At 38.0% G+C, this 15,310-nt stretch overlaps 1 protein-coding gene across 5 annotated transcripts in view; it reads left to right on the top strand.

The window, feature by feature from the left end:
• Window positions 1-15,310, top strand: part of LOC126865184 (TWiK family of potassium channels protein 7-like) — a 364,862-nt gene that overhangs the window by 62,290 nt on the left and 287,262 nt on the right. For 2 of the 5 annotated variants that reach the window (XM_050617397.1, XM_050617393.1), the window contains exon 1: window positions 6,936-14,682. The exons of 2 other annotated variants lie outside the window; for them this stretch is intronic. The gene's annotated coding sequence lies outside the window, so the exon portion shown is untranslated. Of the gene's footprint in view, window positions 1-6,935; window positions 14,683-15,310 lie in introns of those variants that run through there. One more of the 5 variants, XM_050617394.1, reaches the window with a different exon arrangement.

Genomic DNA, 15,310 nt, shown 5'->3' with positions numbered 1-15,310 from the left:
TTTTTCCGTTGCGCGTTGCCATTGTTCTTCGTCTTCGTCTCTTTTCTTTGGCTCGTTCCCTAGATCCATCTTTTTTCTCCGACTTTCTCTTTGTCCATCTTTTTTCCTGCCCGAAACCCTCCTGTATACATGGTGGCAGAATTTATTCTCCTGTAAAATAGCCGGCCGTGAACATCGGCCTGGCAGCAGTACCGCGTGCAATTATGTAAAAACTATGCTAATAGAAATTGCATAGAAAAATCCATTTATAGCGGCGGGCAAGAGCGGCTAGGCTGTTCGTAAGGGGTACAGGAAGAAAGGGGATCGGACGATCCCTACCCAACGAAAGGGGTAAGGGTTTCGGTGTAATGAAAAAAACTGGCGAAATTATGCAAATACGATAATGTATGCAAAATGGACTGAATACCGGTTAAACTTGCTGGAATCGATATGCGCCTTTCACAGCTTTTGTTTCTTCTCGCCATTGGCTATTTCTTCTCATTCGGTATTTAACGTCCAGCCGTTTTATAATACGCGCTACTTTTCATTTATTTATTCAACACATGCAGATTTGTGGCAAATGAGAAATACGCGTGCGTAAATGTCCGATAATGTCGTTTTGTGATTATCAATACAAATGGACATCACGGGGATTCGTTTCACTTATTAAAAATTCTAACATGTACTCTACTTTGGATCTCTCGTATACTTCTGTATGGTATGGGTCTTTATTATTTTGTGTAATTTTGTGTAAATTCATAGAAATCCGTAATTACGATAAATTATACACGACGAAATTGGCGAGCAATTTTCTTTTTAATTGAAACGATATTCGCATATTCGTCGAACAACAAGAATTGTAGGATAAGGATTCGGGTAATAAAAGTTTTGACGTATAATTATCAACTAGTTGTCGGACTTCTCAAAGATTTCTTTAAAATTGTACTGCATGGAACGACGTAAAAGGAAATCTGAAGAGGCTAAGTCTGGGAAGTACGTCGGTTGTAATACGACTTCCCATTGTGGCTCTATTAACGTTAACCGAGTGCTATTATAACATGGAAACTAGCATTATCGTGTTGTAGGATTATTTGATCCAGTTCTTTTTACACAAAATTCAATTTCTCGTTAAAACCGCATCGTTTGTCAACTACGTAGGTTTACACTGACATTCTGACCTTGTTATAGAAGCTCATAGTATATAATCTCATGCATATTCCATTAAATACATATACAAGAGTACCTTGTGACCATAGATGTTTCATCTTGGCTGTGACACAGAACGTTCACCAGGATTTAGCCATGATCTGTTGCGATCAGAATTGTTATGGAAAATCCGTTTTTTGTGGTCAACCACGGTTTGATACAAAAAGGATTTATGCTTGTATCGATTCAAAAGTGTAAGAGAATTTTGTCAATTTTATTGGTTCTAGGACGATTTCTCATCCCGCACAAGCGTCTAGTTTTTTTGAAAATCTGACTAATACAGAACCTTTGGCTAATTGCACGCTCTGTCCAATTGAAGCACCTTCGACAATCTTTTATTTTACGATCGCCTGATTCTACGATGACTTGGAAGATTCAGATTTTAAAACTTGGAGAATTCTAAAATTGCGCGAACTTTCGGTTATTGTCCCTTCACCGCATCTTCTATAAATGATTGTTGCCGTTTTATAGCAGCAGCTTCGTAATTTCACTGTATCAACAAAAATATCGTTCGGAGATAATTCAAAACGTGTTTGCCTCGGTCGTATTCTCGACATTGTACAGAGAGGAATTTTCGTTACCTACATGCTTCAAGATTACTATGTGAAATAAATGATACCGCATTCCACGACGTGCAGAAAAAGGACGGAAGAAAAATTCCGAGCATTCGGTGTGTTCAGGCTGCGTTTTCACAGAAGACGTACTTCGCTTCAGTGCTGCATTCATAACGAAGTGTTAAGCCAGACGCTCTGAACAGACGTTCGAGATGAGCACTTGTAACGCGACTTCCGTAACAGTATGTAAGTACCAAATAGCGAACGTTGCTCGAGTCTACTAGCGAAACTCGTGTCAAACTTTTCATTGGAAACAGCGAAGAAACGAACCGACTAATTTATAAACGCGTTTCTACCGTTTGCTTTTGCCAGATCTCGCAGGTTTACAATTCTGCAATTACCGAGTACATTTTCAAGCAACTCGACTCGATATGCCAGTATACACTGATAAGAGCGTTATCGTGGGATTCGTTAAGGCAACTGGCCAGACTAGTGTAAATTTACAAGCGTTGTTCGCGTGCAGTTTTCATTGTAAATAAACACATAACAAAAACGGCAATGAGAAAATAGATACCACCAGGCTGCGATGTACAGAGAGCACGTTTACACGTGGCACGTCGAGCTTTGCGAAGAAGTTCGCACGCTCACCGTGTAATGGACGATTATAAGCATGAATATGTAAATGGCATTTAGGGTGCAAACGGTCTTCAATGCCAGTAGCACGCGCTCGTACTTCAGCTCTTTCATGGCGTTGCACCTTAATAACGTCACCTTAGTCACATGCTTGATGTACGTCGTGTTCGCCCCGCCACTGAATGAAGAATGGCCGACCATATGGAAAATTTTCACGATTTTTTCCATCTCTGAACATGTACGGGGAAAATGAGGGATAAAACGTGATTTTAGACAGTTTGTTGAACGATTTCTTGCACGAACATTTAAAACTAAGATAATCGTTCGTACGATCAAACGAGATAATTTCATATATTCGAGTTAAACACAGTTTCGTCTTCCACAAGCGCCTACTTCTAACTCGTCGAATAAATTAATAGAAAATATTTCAGCGTTTAATAGTTTCCGAAGCTGCACTTTGGGAGTGTAATTGCTCCTAATCTTCGTTCCTGCGTCGTTAACATACCTTGCCTTGAAAGGGGAGGGAAGGTGGTGCAACTACTTGCCCTGTATCCGGTTGTAGACAGAACTTCGATAACGATATGCAGTTTCCTATAGATTCCAACTCTTCGTCAAGCGCATCAATTTCCATGAATCGTTATTCAATTCGAAGTCCTATATTCGGCGAATAAATCTAAATTCCGTCGTATTAAAACTTTCATCGTAACTGATAAATACGTATCAATCGTATTATTCCAATTATTATTAATTAAATGTCGCAGTTTGGAAGTTCTACCTTCAAGTTGGTAACTCTGTTTGATAGAATTTCAACATCTGGAATTCGAATCTCAGCTTGTTTTGTATTTTACACAAAATTGCAAACTGTCCCGTGTTCGTTGCGAATACATCGTAACGTTTTAAGATTATCCCGCTACGTCCAAGTTTCGGAGTTTTAATTCGAATCATCAGCGAAAGGTCGTGAAGTACAACTTAATTCGACGTGATCCCGTGGGCTAGTTACGGTTGAACTAATTTCGAAGGAACGGACTTATCGCTGTTGAACTGGCTCGTTGGAGCAAACCTTTAACCGAGATGCCCTCGCAGTTTCTTCCGACATTACTGAAAACGAAATAAAACGAAAACGGTGTTCGAGAAGAGCCGGTACTTTCACATGATTACGTCCAGCTTGTGCCCACTTGAGTTGCTTAATTAACTCCCTTATCCTTCGTAAATGTCAAGAGGACAATACTTGGAGAATCGTATTCCCATTGTCTTGGTAATTTTACAAGACCACGTGTCTTTTATGACTCTGGATTTCGAACTACTCTCTACGTCGAGTTCTGCTTGCTTTTCAACGGTTGAATGTCTTCATCTGTCTATGAAGAACATCCTATGTAATTGCCTCTCATAAAACACATAATGGTTATTAAGTAATTACAAGTATAATTGTTCGCTCTTCGATAAAAGAAATGTAGTCGTTAAATGTTTAATTTAAATAAAAAATATTCTTTAGGAGAGACAAACATCTACATCTTTGTTCCTTACAATATCACTGCCATTATTATACAGCTTTATCGTTTAATGCAGAAGGACTTTTGATATTACGTAGAAAACATTCGAATTAATTTTTTTTTTGTTTTTTAAAGAATATATTCTAATTTATATTCTCTTTTGGTCCTATTTGAATAGTTAAAATCAAATCATGTAAAATAGCGCGTAAGCGAAAAGTTAGAAGAATGCACGATTGAATATTATTGATTCGTACTACTGATTCGTAGAAAGTGCACTGCGTAAGTGATATTCTATAGTCAGATAAATGTTACGATCCTACGTAAAATATTAACAACGTGTTGAGTAATTCGTTTTCTGTACACTCGGTCTATTGGAACATTTTGGTCTAATAACGTTGGAAATTTATAATTAACAGAAATGGCGAAGTATCGATGCTTGGCGGGTTAGGATGCAGCAACGACGCCGTTTGAAAAGGCAGTTTGTGAAAGGACTTCGACAGAATAAAAAGTAACGAGGGTGACATTCGCCGCAAAGGGTCAAAGCATCCTTGCTATTGCGAAAGTAGAATAGGACCATGTCTGTCTGCGTGACAACGAATATCCTTCGAGGGAAGGAAAATGTCAGACCTCGTCTAGACGAAACCTTCACGAGAAATATACGACGCTCGTTTCATTCATTTACAAAATGTCTTCCTCCTTTATTCATGGAGAATTTCACTGAAAATTTGTGCTGAAATACGCTGTCTTACTTTTGTTTAAATTTACGATTAAATTTATATTTAGCTAGTGGTTAACGGCAACGAGCGTATTAGTTTCGTGGAATCCGAGAGAATTCAAATATTCGAATTATGACGAGCAACTTACAGAGAAACTCTATATAGCGTAACAAAATTACTACGTTAATAAGTAATGTTTTAATGTATATATTTCTGTGATAGTATAGCGTCAGGTTTTTCCATAGAAAATGTACACGCAACAATAAAGAGAACGTTTTTGCCTTATGGCTTCAGCTAAAAACGCGATACCCGATCACAATTTTTTTCGTCGGCGGCAGCGTATGTGCGTACGCATAGATCTACGCGCAAAACGGGATTATATGTAATTTGCTGCGAGGACGGTCACACGCGTTCCGATGGATTCCAGGGATTTACATGTATCATCGAAGCGAGAAATAATCGCACTTTGTAAAACTTCGATGTATACCTGGAATGAACTGTATTTTATCCTCTTTTTATGTTTTTTTTTTTAAATACTTCTCGCTTTCATCCTCTGGTTTGATTTGCATTTAAAAGAGTCACACGCGTCGGACAAAATATTCATTACACGCTTTTGTATGTGTAAATTAATTCATATCCTGGTAATATTAATAACTCTGTATATTGATTCTTATCATCCTACTGACAATCTGTATCTCTACCTGTATCACCATTTTAAATTCGCGAAATTTCTTTAATTATCAATTATGATGTATCGTATTAAAGATATTTTAGTTCAGTCAAAGATTCGATATACGAAAATACATTTTTAAGAGGTACTACATACTAGATTTCCAAGTTTATCGAATTGTACGGAACTGAGAGTCGTGGATGCATCAAACTGTCACTTAATAAAGCTCTATTGGTTTACCTCAAATTATCTCCCTGGAAACTCGATGCGGGAGTATCGAAGGTTCCCAATTGTAGCGGCTATCGTTAATTGAATGGAGTATTAGCTCCATCAAGAATTCAGTTGAATGACACGTAGCTATTAGGCATTGATGTCAGTTCAATAGCGATACATCCATTGTGGCTTTTTTCACAGTCTTTGCTATACGATCTAAACGCGAAACGTTGTTATATATTTCATTACTGTCTTAAGTAAGTAAGCGGTTTTATCGAAGAAATAGTTAAGAAATAAGGGGATTAACAAAGAGACCAGCATCGCTTATGCTCCTCTAAATAGAATTCGATACGTTCATTCGGAAGTTATTGCACGTTCTACGTGTCCATCCATTCACGATATTTTAGTTATATAAAAATCTACTGCTCTCTTCATATTCCGTCAGTGATATCGCCAATTCCGACGTACGGTAAAAATTGTTGCTTCAGTTCGGCTGAAAATGAATTAACACGATTCTGTGCACGCACTAACGAACTGTGCGCGAGCTTTTCTTTATCGGTCGACTATTGATTCACGAAACGACAGGCCAATACCGTTCATATCCGTAGTGCAACTCAGACCGGCGTTCCTGTCCGCTTTCCAGGGAATTCGCGGGAATTCGCATTGCACGGTTTCGCGGTATATCGGCGATTTACGAGGCGCCAGAACTTCGACTTTCTCTCTCTTTCTCTTCGCAGCGCACTAGCACGATGTAACGTACAGTTTGCGTGGGAGAGCCACGGAAAGAGGAACCAGTAGTCGGACAATGGGCAATTTTCCGTACAGACGAGAAGTTTCGTGGTGGGCCTCGGCGACGATTAGATAGGCGTCGGTGTAATGGCGGCAGGTCCAATCTGCATTTGTAATGACGAACGTGGAAGGTGACGCAGTGTCTGACCTCGGTGCAGGGACATCGGCCATCTATTAACCCCTAGGGCCACACGAACCCTGCCTGAGTCGTCTGCTTCTCTGTCACGGGGAACCACCCCGGGCAACCCGGTCCGTTCCAACCCTGTTCGCTACCGCGGCCTCTTAACGACCCCCTCCCCCTCCCAACTACCGCCATCGTTCACCATTCTCCGGCTACAATCCTGTCTTCCAAAGGCTTCACGTATATTCGTTACTAGAATATGCGCGTCTCCTCTGTACTTCGAACGCTTTCCATTAAATACATTGGTCCTCTCTTTGTTACCTTGCGTTCGTGTAATTGGCAAACATTTCCACCGGCGATGATACGACACGTGGAATCTCGGAAAGAGCGAGAGAGAAAAGATTCGAGTGGAATAAAACGATAGCTTTGAATATTTTAGAAAATTGCTGAATAGATGTAGTTGATCTGCGAGTATAAAAAAATGTCTCATTATCAAGATGTATCGGAAAATCGGTCTGAAATAATAGAACGTCTCAGATAGAAAATTATTAATTAAATATATTTGCGTCAAGTTCGTATATTACAATTACATTTTTAGTTACCGATACAATTTTATTTGTGCAGGTAAATTATTGCGACAGGCGTACTTTTTCATTTGGACGAAGCTCGAACGATATTGATTTATCGTTGAAGTTGGCGGTAATTCTGTCTACGCTACGAACGACCGTAATGAGATTTTACCAATGCCAGATTTCCATGTATTCGACCAAAAGGCGATATCAATTAATTATTATCCTTGCTATTGGATTGCGCTTCTGCAAGTTTACTACCACGCACGATCTCTGATCCTCGAATCTCGGATCCTTTGGTATTCACCGCGAATTCGCAAGTTAAACTGAGCCCTTACGTCCGTTTCTCCGCAAAGCTCGCATGATCGTGCACGAATATCGCTTATACCTATCGGTTGCCACCGATAGAGGACATATGAATTAATGAGAGGAATAATCGACATGGAAACGAATTATTAATTTTGAGTCGTAACACTGATATATATAATATACAATAATACTCATATAAATAGAGTAAATTCATGAAGAATATCCGTTTCCTTATAATTTACTTACGACATTTAATATATCATCTCCGAGATTGTGAACGACTATTATCGAGAACTACGGAGAAAATTCTTTTATTAGAAGAGTTAAAAATAACAATTCTAACACCTGTAGCTCATAATAACATATATAGCACCGATTTGACTGTTTTATAATGTAAGCAATCGAATCGGACAACAATTCGTTCTATGTTGCTAATTATTATCCGTAATTTCAGTATCGTAATTCGGTATAATTGATTCGAAAAGGGCTGCGCAAATATACACGTAGACGATATATAATGACAATACGCTTTTCTTATTGTTCTGTGGTTACAGTGGTCGTGGATAGATGTTCCTTTAATTAAGGTTTTATCTGCAATCTATTTTGATTCCTCTGTTTACGTTCGGTGTAATCACTGAATTGCGTTAATTAAGTAACCAATCATAGATATTAACAGACCCACGTTATGCAATTATAGTTACATAACATTAAATATCGTACATGTTGGTGTTCGCTTATTTGCTTGCAACAAAGTTGTGAGACGAAGACCCAAACAACCAAAGAAAGAAAAAAAAAATCGTTCAAAACGTATACTTTTACATTCATCTTAACTTTCATTTACGATTATACATTATGATTCAAATGTTAAGGTTTCTCATTCGAATGCGTAAATAATTTAATTTTTTGTGTTTCGAGGAGAAAGTTCATTGTGATTCCGAAGCACAGAATTCAGAGCAGCTTCTCGTAGATAATCGATGGAAATGTCGAAGAGACGATCGTTATGGTAGATCGTTTGGCTCTGTGCCCCGCGTCATTTGCGTTTAGTTAAAGGATCTACGGAAAGCTCTGGTGTCCTTTAATACATTAGAAAGTATAATGCTTATGTTTTATAGATACCGCGTAGGCAATACATACGTGTACAAACACATATGCGGAAGTCAGTTTTGTGGTATGCGATTTTTGACTCTATGTACACGAATGACGTAGCTTCGTACGCTGATCAATTTGCGTTATTTCTTTCCACATTTTTCTTCTCGTTTCAGCTTTGCTTCGAAAGAAAATTTACATATGTCAGATATAAACGTATTTATGTATTATAGATCTATATGCATGTGGACACTTGCATGCAAAGATGTTACCGCATTTATGCAAATGAAATTTGTTTCGCTACCGTGATAAAATTTGTCTCTTTTAATTAACTTTAATTAATTCTTCCTTGTACGCTATATTTTACGTCATTATTTGTTCTGTTAACTACTATACTCTTTAAATGCAATATACACTGTTTAAAGGAAATAGTATGGAATCCCGATATATGCACAATATTTTCATACTGGTTTTATAACAATATCTAGTTGTACGTTTTAATTACGGTATGAAACTTTAACTAGGTCAGTTTTAGCAATATGTAGTTAGTTTTCGCAACATACATGAAATCGCAAACATCGTTCCAATATTTGTTAAAATCAAATCATTTTTAACGTGAATAATTTGTTCGAAGGTTCTTTCGTATGATTTTAATCCTTCCATTGCACTCGTCAAAATAAACTAAATGTAGCGTATCAAATAATTTATGATATAAAATTAAATTACCTTCGATTATCGTATAAACTTCCAGAGTATCGTTTTTCTCGATGCAAATAATACTCGACGAACTTTGATTTTGCAAAGTGACACAGCAACGTTCCACGGCGTTAAGATGAAACATCGAAGGCGGAGTTGAGCAGCCCTCATCAGGACCAGTATTGCCATGATAGCACAGTTACTCGTCAAATATTTACCGTAGGTGATGCTGGCACAGAGGGATCTTCTGATCCTCACGATACACCAGGTCAGGAGAAGGGAAGATAAAGTTGCATAAAATATATTTCATCGACTATTATCCTTATATTTCCTACATACGTATCGTTGCACTAATTTCATTTAACTTGGACAAATAATTTTAAAATATCGTTTACTATACAGCATACGATATTTTTGATGAAATGTCCAATTCTCGAAGAATCATCAAATCGCAAAGGTTCCTGGTTTCATCCCAAACAGACGTTATATTATCGACGAGTATGTTGAATCGGTTTGATCGTATCGAGATATCGCGTCGAATTCGAGCTTTGAGTATATTGAGGTAGTACATGATGTCTAAATAGGGTGAATGACGTAGATTTGTACGAGTAAACCGCGGGAACCGCAAGGTGCGTTTGATTATCGTAAATAACCGTGTTTCTCGTTATCGAATAAATGGCAGACTTCAAAGCAACGACGAGGTGATAGATAGAAAAATGGCCATGCAGTTTGGGTCGAATGGACAGGTGTCTAGACATTAAACATTCGGAGTCCGTTTCGGTCCGTTCTATGAGCGTCCACAAGCAAAGGACTTTGAAGTGTACAAAGGTCGCGCACCTTACACGAACGTGGTACAGTGCGTTGATTGGAGGGATCAAAGCCAGTACTGTGAGCTAGTATTTAATCATCCAACCGCTGAAGAATACATCTACTGCCAATTGAAACTTCTGTCAGAGTTCAACACGTTTTTCACGTTGCCTCTTTCTTCCATTTTTTCATCTTTGCTCCTTTCCGCCATTATGCACGTATTTGCTCTTACATTCGATCGTTTTTATCGGTTGAAGAGATTAGTTGAAATAAACCGAGCCACAAAAGGTGATACAAGAATGAAAGTGAATAATCTATATATTATTTATGATTTATTGCTATTGTGTGACGTTACGATAATATTATTCAAAGATTTACACAAAGCATATGTCACGTTATATCGATTATTCACATATAGTATATATATATATTTAAATTGTCAACATATGTAATTGTACGTTGTTTACGGAAACATTACTGTTACTCATGTACACACGCGAACGTATATGCACGCGTATGAATATATGGATCAATGTATTCTATTCTTATAATGTCAACACCTACTTTCGTATATACTTAATTGCACACATGCGTTGTTGCGTTATTAAGTGCATACAAATATGTTGGAATGTTCGGTATTAAAGGAACATTGTCATTTCTCACAATATTCTGCCACTTTGTCGTACAGGTATTTCACGAGTTTCAACGTTGAAGTGCACTACTACGATTTTCGTATTAATTATTCTCGATTATCGGAAATTCATAAATTTTACGTCATACGTTTTCCGAATACCTTGCATCGTATCGCGCTTCTATAGCACTCTTTCTCCGTCCATTTCGATAAAAATAGAATGATACTCGTTATGAAAAGTACTTTGAAAGTGCAAGGAGAACGAGTAATTCGCATTGGCCTGCATATTCCCTCTGTTATCAGGTCCGCTTTTTACATGTTCAACTGGCGGGGATCGCATCAGCGTTTCGGCTTTCATTTACGTGCGCAAGCGTACTATTAGGTTAAAATTTACGACAAAGTTCGGACAGATACGGCTGCCGTTTCATTGAACTTCAGCATCGGCATCGATGATGGTTAAGCTGGACGGTCATTGGCACAGCGAGCGACAATGAATTTTACGCACGGTGAAATCGTTTGTCTGCACGGCCAGATTCGGTACTTGATTCGGAGGTAGGAAACCACCTTTTTTGCCTCTGCCTTTCGTCTCTTTCAAGTTCCTCCTTTTTTTCTTTTTCACCCAGCGAAAAATACCGTTCGCTAGCCATTGGCTAGCGTGCCCGTAAATTGGTTACCAGACTTCTCTGCGTCGAGAATTCGAGCTTTCGACACCCACAGACTCTAGTGGACAGGTAAACTGTGGACTCATTGTTCTGTTTTATCGATTCACGGATTTCTGTCACCTTCTGAGACTTTGTAGAATAAATTTCTCACAGTTTACACGATAGGATCAAAATTGGCAAAGAAGCGCGGAATATTTGCAGTAATGTTCAAATAGAAATAGAAGTAGTTAAATGGAACGATTCGTTTAGCTGCATTTGATATTTGTATTTCTATTCATTACTAATTTCGCTAGCAGTCGATAAATTTAACAACAAATTGCATTCGACCGAGGCCGTGTGAAAGTATTCATCGATTATGAGATTTTGCCTTTCTTTCGATAGTAGAACGTAGAAGCAGTTCTTGTCGATACTGTGAAACAATGTTCAAACGTGAGGTATTCGGCTCGTTATTCAAAAAGAGAAAAGAGTATAAAAGACTTAAGAAAAAAGTTTTATTAACGCCATTGCGAAATGGTAGGAAAGTAATCAGGGGATCAACGTCGCATCGTGGGATTCTTTTGTAAGCACGTCCGCAGCAAGCACAATTAATAAAACAGAAGTAGTGGCGTAAAGCCACGATCGAGAATTATATTTCCACCGATTAATTATGTTGTGGCGACACCGTGAACCCCGTCTATCCGCCCATCGATCTTCGTGCACGTTCGGCGACGTCCGGCAGCGATCGTCCGGATTCGCGGGTAACTCGCAAGCGCTGAAAGGGCGGTGGGGCTCGCGAAGTTTCGGTTGCGGCGCTTTCGTTCATTCGTCGTTCTGCGCCCGGTGCGCATGATTATCGTGAATACGTGTGTTCGCGGTTCGGTTTTAACGTGTGTCGCGTGTTACCCTGCACGATCGATCGTCTCTGAAAATAATAGTACTCGTAAAATTGATTCTTGATCGTCGACGTAAGAACCATTACCATCGTGTCAAAGAAAAGTGCATCGTTCAGAGGTGAAAGGACAATTCGAACGTGAAAAGTGTTCGGAACGATATCTGGTTTGAGGTTATAGTGTTAGGCAGCGTATTTCGATAAGGAAGGTGCAAGGATCGGGATCTTCGAGTTATATATCGTATAGTGATTTTGAATGAATTTCGACGTATTATCGATCGAATGGATGATACGAAACAGTAAGATAAGTGCGTACGAAGGACGAGAATATTGACGTGCTCGCGCAATGTGATTTTTTCAAATACAGGAAATGCCGCGATTCCGTTGGGCATTGTGAAAGGTCAGGTTAGTTGCGAGCGATCGACGCGAGTACTTTGAAGATCACGTGTTCAGTGTGAAGTTACATGTATATGAATTGTTCGTGTTAGATTTGAATGCGCGTCCCTCTGTGTTTTGCGACAAGTACGTTCTCGAAAAGAAAAATCCTGAATCTGGAAACAATCCAATTGAAGTTAATACCATTGCATGTAACAAGTCGACCGAGCGGATTCACAGTAATTCAACTCGGCGTATAGCGCGACGTACAAAGCCAGACACCGTGTTTCAAACGTCGCATATGCAAGTTCATTTTAATTAATCATTCTTCTTTAGTTTTTGTACGCGTATCGCAATTCCATTATTAATATTTTGTATTTATTTTTTCGCAGAAAGGTATCGCACGTTCTCCAATTAACCTCAAAATCCACTCAAACGTGACCTCAATAACCAAATTGAAACGCGAGATCATTTGAAGTCTTTCTCGTAATTTCTCTCGTAATATAATTATTTGCATGTATTTCTCGAGTAATTTAACATTGTCCTTCCAAATTCATTCGCTTCATACGTCGTGTTTTGTGTTACGTGTTTCGTTTGTTTTTTCTCGTTTCGAGATGTAGCTATAAACGTTTTATTTGAAATGCTTTGGAATTAAAATTCTCAAGCAAGGAAATTCTTTGTTCGCGATGTGTTCCGTATAAACAATGATAATGTAATACAGATGAATATTCATCACGACAGATGAAATGTTTTAGACTTCCGCGGACCATCGTTCTTTTGCTTCTTCGCGAATGAAACCGACCACCTCTAACACGTAGGTATTTCATAAAACGTCGCTCCATCTTGCTTTCGAGTAAACCGATCTTGCTGATATTTACAAAAGATCGGGTTTTGCGATCGATAGAATACTGCAACAAGGAAGTACCGTCGGAAAATCGAGGAGATAAAAAATGATAAACATGGAGGAAAACGAATTTAAACATGACGATTTCTGGATAAATTTATTATTTCGGTTTATTATTAAGCTTGGAACAGAATACTGTGCTTTCAATTTCACACGCTATTTCGTTATTTTCAATTAACAGAAAAGTCATTAGTCGTTGGTCGGAAATTGTTATTTTTAGCAATAGAAATATATTTTATTCGAACAAAAGCTGATAGCTTAGCTTGATTAAATCTTAATAGATAGATAGAAATGTTTACAAATTTCAAAGATTATGAGGTCAGATTCTTCGAAGTGGACCAATAATTTATAATTAAGATAGTTAATTAGCATCGTTGCTCTAGCATGAATTTATAAAACACCCTTCAATTACAGCAACGAATCTCGTTCGTTGTCTCATGTAAAGTCAAATCGAGCGGTACAATTTGTAATTAGATTCAAGAATGATCGTTTGTACGCTTTGTACCGTGCGCTGTGATTCTAAATCTGAAAATATCGCGTTTGAAAATTAATTAAAAGGATTGACATCGTAACGAATGGTATCGTTTAAATACGCGTTCGTTTCGATTTGCACTAGGAAGATTGGCAATTTAGCAAACCGTTTCGTAGATATTCAGCGGGATTCGTTCGACTTTAACTGCTGCAGGGATCTCGATTAAAATGGAGCCACGTAACTGGTCTGCTTCCAAGCTTTAGAACACTTTGAAATGTCGCAAGAAATGAGCTCGAGCCTGTAGAAACGCGGACAGTGTCGCGGCATTTATATCCGGGACGTAGAAGAATAAAAGAAAAATTCATTTAAATTCGCGCGTTAAGTGACCTCGTTTCCACTTTTCGTCAACCATCCTTCTTTTTTTTTCTTTTTCATGAATTTATTCTGTCATTCTTTCGAATAAGAGCATATTTCGCGCATGATTGGCTGTAATTGGGAAATAAAATCGAACAACGCGTATAGCGATCTTTTCATTTATTACGTTCGTATTCTGAATTTAAGCTTCGAGTGGCATTTACGCATTGGTTGTATTTATTCTCAATTAGTGACGTCCTTGACCACGTTTTTGTGTAAACGTTCCACAAAGCGTCACGGCGTAGCTGTAGCAATACACACGGACAATAGAATTTAAATAAACATCGTTAATCAGTTGGTGTATCAGTGTAATGTCGTGTAACGAAGTGTAAACAACAAGTTTGCGAAACATCGACTGCCTTCGATGAATTTGTACACCGGTAACTGGATTACAGCGAAACATGTTTGTGTTTCGTTGAAGAAATTAGATTATCACGGGAGAAACTCATCTACGAATTAGTGAACCATTCAACCCATTGGTGATTTCGACGGATTGAATACTCGTCGTTCCAGAGTTGGTAAGTTTATAGATTATATGCTTGTTTTTAATATGATAGAGATTGATACCGATAGAGACGCGTGTAAAAGCCACCGCTTCTAATATTTTTTCATACTGAATCTTCTTTCTCGCACGCTAATTACCAAGCAGTTTTAATATAAGATTAAGTATAATTGGAAAACCGAAGGGATATAACAAAGTTATGATATTCCGTTTTATGATATCAAGAGACTCTTGATTATACCGAAGTTGCTTGAACTCATAGCGTATTACTCGACTGAATATTCCAGCTTCAATCTCTGTACATCAAAGGACTTTGGTTGATACATATTCTGCTACGGTTCTTTCATACCTTCTTTAATGAGATAATAAAATTTAGTACGCATTATTTTAGGAAGATTTATTGCTATGAACTTACAGTCACGTTCAATTTTACACTATATATATGTATATATATAGTGCCATTCATTTTGTGTAAAATAAATCATATAGTGTAAAATATAAAAGATCATTTTGTTGCCAACAGGATGTAAGAATTCGTCAATGATATATTTTTCAGTATATGGAAATGAAAAAAATAGTCAATAAATTTCAATTCGTCGTTATTTTGAAATAAATAACAATAAATAAATTAACGAACGAGATAT

The sequence above is a fragment of the Bombus huntii genome, chromosome 4 (assembly GCF_024542735.1).
Source record: "Bombus huntii isolate Logan2020A chromosome 4, iyBomHunt1.1, whole genome shotgun sequence".
NCBI lineage: Eukaryota > Metazoa > Arthropoda > Insecta > Hymenoptera > Apidae > Bombus > Bombus huntii.
This window is presented reverse-complemented; position numbering and strand designations above follow the sequence as displayed.